The sequence below is a fragment of the Pteropus vampyrus genome, unplaced genomic scaffold, assembly GCF_000151845.1.
Source record: "Pteropus vampyrus isolate Shadow unplaced genomic scaffold, Pvam_2.0 Scaffold131, whole genome shotgun sequence".
Classification (NCBI taxonomy): domain Eukaryota; kingdom Metazoa; phylum Chordata; class Mammalia; order Chiroptera; family Pteropodidae; genus Pteropus; species Pteropus vampyrus.
In genome coordinates this window covers 1604167-1608540 of record NW_011888912.1, presented here as the reverse complement: position 1 = coordinate 1608540, position 4374 = coordinate 1604167, and the positions used below count along the sequence as shown (strand labels likewise).

Below are 4374 nucleotides of genomic sequence, written 5' to 3'. Positions count from 1 at the left end.
AACCCGCGGACTCTGATTTCAAGGTCGGGAAGCTTCCCATCGCCCTTGCCTGCTGGGGCGACGCCTCGTCACCGAGGTCGTCTGGACATTGCCTGGACTTGGGAGGTCCTCTGTGAAGCCGCCTGTGTTGACAGTCACATTTCCCTGGTATTCTCCAGCACTCACGGAGCCAAATGACGCCCAAGGCCGCGGCTGTGTTTTATCCTGCCCAAGGCCTCGGAGTTCGGATAATTTCACTAGCCTCCTTCACAGTGCCCTCCACCAGGCCAACACGAGGGACTCGAACCTTCTTGCACTATCTACATCAAATGCCTCCGCTTCCATGAAGCCTGCCCTGCCCCGCCCTGGCTCTCCTGACCGATCCGTGTGCTCTTAGGTTTCGTCTTGAATTAGGACTCTTTCTGTGCATCATAAGAGAAGACCCGTCTGACGCTGCTTCATAATCTCCATCAGTGCCTAACAGATAATAGACCACGGGAAGTATTTGTTGACTAGATGAAAGAATCGAATTAACAGGTAACAGAAAATACACACGTTAACGTTGTAGGGCCAAGAGACAGATCGATATACCTTAAGTAGCTAAAATGGGGTTGTGGCCCCGTATGCTATACCAGGCGGCTCCCAGTGGTTCCTAAATACTAGTCTGGTGTGTTTTCTTAGACTTTATACTGAAAAAAATGTAGTGATTTTTTTTTTTTCCGTAAAATGAATTTTTCTTCCTCTGAAGGACTATTTTTTATTATGAGATTATTCCCCTCTCAGTTCTTTTTGTTGTTGTCGTTAAAATGTCCTTTCTCATGAAATGATAGCGAATATTGATGATGGTCGAGCTTTTATGTGTCCTCACTTGGTCAGATGAGAAGCTGATAACCGTGTGTGCATACCTTTCCGGTTTATTCATTTATTCATTTATTCATTTATTCATTTATTCGTGCATTCGGGATCCCAGGCTGCTCCGTGAAACCCCCAGGTTTAGAGGCTGCTGCTCTAATTAGCTAAACCGAGCGAGTGGCCCGGCTCAGCTTCTTAAACCAAAACTGGCTTCGAATAGTGTTCAGAAAAACAGAGCAAAATCTGTTATTTTTGTATCATATTTGTTATGGAAACAGTTATTATTGTAGTTTCAGATACGTTGGTATTCCAACAAGTCATGGGATTTGGGCTAATTTTCCTTCTTTTTTAGTCACTAAAAATAGAAATCAAGTTTTTCTTTAAAGCACCAGTTAGGAGCTGTGCTTAAACTCATGCACTCTTTTAAATGGACTGTGAACGGGGTTGTCCCTTACATTGTGACTGAGGACAGCTGAGGATAGACTGCTCTTGGTGACGTGCGATCTTTTGGTCAGGACATGAGCAGGAATTTGAAAGTAGGGTTTTGATTAACAGAAGCAAAATATGGTGGCTTCCTTCCCCTGGCTTAGTTTTCTCATCCGTTCCCCCATCTTCCTCCTAATTTTCTAGTTCAGAGAAATGTAACTTCCTGTTTAGCTTCTCAAGTTCTTAATTTAAAGGCCCTGGATAAATCTAGAAGAGGAAAATTACAGCTTGACGTTGAGAATTTGAAAAGGCAAGAGCTTGTGGCATGTAAAATGATATTCTTTATGGAACTTCGATAACTCAGAACATGATTTTTGCCACGTGAGAAACGTTTTACTTTTAGGTTATTCAGAATGGAAGGTGGAATGAGAAAGAAAAAAAAAAAAGCAATAAACTCTTTTCCACCAGACACTTTCAATCGGAAGTCTACATGGATAGTACACCATTTTATGGAATCATTTTCTGTGATAAAGTAATAAAACCTCAAAAAATTATTTGGTATATGGGGCCTATAGCAGGAGTCTACAGTAAATGTTGGCCCCGATGCTTAGCCTATAAGTTGCATACTAAGACCCATCCCAGAACAGAATCCCAGCATTAGCAAAGAGTGTCACTGCCTTAACTTTAAATCCCCTAATGAAAATCAGAAGCAGCGTTCAATTTAGAAAATGGTCTCCACCGAGCATTGCTCCGACTGAGGAAACGCCGGAGTGACAGCTGTCATTCAAAGGACTGTGTTGTGTTGCTTCAGACATTCCGGGGGGCTGCAGAAAATGCCGAATGAAACAATGACGGGGACAGTCCCGCCTGGAGGAACGATGGCCCCAGTGACCTCAGAGGCCTTGTTCGACCCTTGAATTCGGTGACACTCCCGTGGTTACTCACAGTTTCATGGAACTTTTTAAAAATTATTTTGTATTCCTTATAAAAGTATATACATACATTATTGTATACGAACAGCATTATATGGATTTTATACTAGATGTTTTTTAACTGATTCAGTAAAATCCCAGGCACTTTTTCTTAGAGGACATTCTCTAAAAGAAAACAAATTACCCAATGTTTTCCAAGCCCACGTCTTAGTTTTTCCCTAGATTCCAAATGGAATTATAGCTACGTGATGGAAAAAGTCTTGCCAGGAGTATGATTGGTTTTCAATCAGAAATCTTACCAAAATACCCACGTTCCTAATTGCATCCTTTCCCAAAACATCTTAAAGTAAAAAGTGAGATCGCAACTTGAGAGATCGCAAAAGGAGAGAGTCCGGCTCTGCATAAAATGCTTGGTTTGTTTTACTTGGTGTGTGTGTTTTCAGGATTTATAAAAAAATAAAAAATAAAAAAATCCCTTGCCCGAAAGTTTGCCTGGCGAATACAGCGTTCCAGCCAAGTTACAGATCTCAGCAAAGGGAGGCTGAAATGGCAAGTGGGGGGCAGGACAGCACCCTCCCTGCAGCCCAGGGCACAGACAAAGCACCATTCACGAGCCTTGTCAGCCACTTAATGTTCCAGTCTGCCACCAGCTAAACATAAGGTTGCTGGAGCTGTTGGTGAAGTTCATCTAGAAGACTCAAAGGCGTGGAAAGAAACATATTAAAATGTACCTGGCGTCTTCCCATTCATTGGACTTCTGGTAGACCAAAGATTGTTTTGGCACATGTATTTCGTTAGGTAACAGTGTGCTTTTATAGGTCAGCTAAACTAAGAAACTTCAAGCTCAGTGTGTCACACAACCAGTTTGCTGCTTGTTTGTTTTCTTTAATTTCATGTTGTGTCTTAAAGCACACAAGCACCTCCTAAGTAGAAAAACCAACATCTATTAAAAAGAAAAACAACGGTCCAGTGTTTAAATTTGATCTAATTCACTTAAAAAAAAGAAAAAAATGGAAATCACAGTCATTATGATGGAGCCAAGGATAGGTCATCTTCTCCTTTGTGGGTTTTAACCTTAGGATCTAATTAGAGAAGATTTCTCTTCGATGCTTTTTCTCCTGGACTCTAACAAACGTGCCACAGAGAACGAGCTGCTGGCAAAGCAGAAATAAAAGTAGAATAAGAACAGATTTGTAAAACGGTTCTCAAGACTTTTCATTCTCAGCTCCCCATTTTCAATTCCCTATATCATTTATCTGTTAAAATAGCTAAAACAGAAGAAACAGGCCCCATGAGTCCTGCACGCACGCACACGCGCGCGCGCGCGCACACACACACGTGAGGAAAACCACAGCGGCATAAAAGGTTAACTCCCTCTGTGTCACCATTTTTCAGAGTTTTTCTGCCCTTTGCTTCCCTGCCACGCCCCACTCCCACCTAGCACCTTTCCTGGCAGGTGGGGCGGGGGGTAGGCGAGGGACAGGTGAAGTGGGAGGCTCACTGCCTCAGGGAGTCGGGGGACCACCCGTCTTTCCAGCTCTGCACTGAGGCACAGGCCAGTGATCACATCTGGGGCTCGGTCTCCCTATTTGAGATCAAGGTGTTCAGGAGACGTGAGGCATCAAGATTCTACAGTGAAATGAAACCCACTTGGCATCTAGGTGGCCCCACTTCCCTGTTCCTTTCTGGGGAGCTCATGTGAACAATCCGATGCTGCGTGGTCCCTTCAGCATGTGGCGCTGGCCGAGGAGTAGCCGAAAGGGACATGTCCTATGTGGCGATGACAGACAAAACTTCTTGGGGGACGGGGACGACCCACGGCAGGGTTCCGTGTGTCTGGGTGGTTTCTGGGCACACCCGAAGTCCCATCGGACTGTCGGCCAGTGGAGGAGGAGGGTGGTGACGGTCCCCCCGAGCTGCGGCCAGGGGAGGGGAAGAGTCCCAGGAAGTGGCCTGAGGCCCCGGGATCTGCTCTTGCTCTCTGGACAGCAGTAGCCGGACAAAGGGGCCGAGTCGGGCCCCCTCCGGGGACATTCCCCTGTGGCCTCAGGACACGTGCTTAAGATGACTTTGGGTGAATTTCTCAAACTTTTGTACCTTTTCCAATGTTTATTTTTAACCCGGTTTCTCAATATCGTGGAGCTAAACATGGAAAAGCTGTGTGCCTTCTCCAAAAATAGTGGGA

The 4374-nt window shown here is 44.8% G+C and overlaps 1 protein-coding gene across 1 annotated transcript in view; it reads left to right on the top strand.

Annotated features, from left to right (window-relative positions):
* The first annotated feature begins 183 nt into the window (after positions 1–183).
* The window catches only part of DDX59 (DEAD-box helicase 59), a 24469-nt gene continuing 20278 nt past the window's right edge, over positions 184–4374 (top strand). Inside the window, exon 1 of the mRNA XM_023534753.1 lies at positions 184–194. The gene's annotated coding sequence lies outside the window, so the exon portion shown is untranslated. The remainder of the gene's footprint in view (positions 195–4374) is intronic.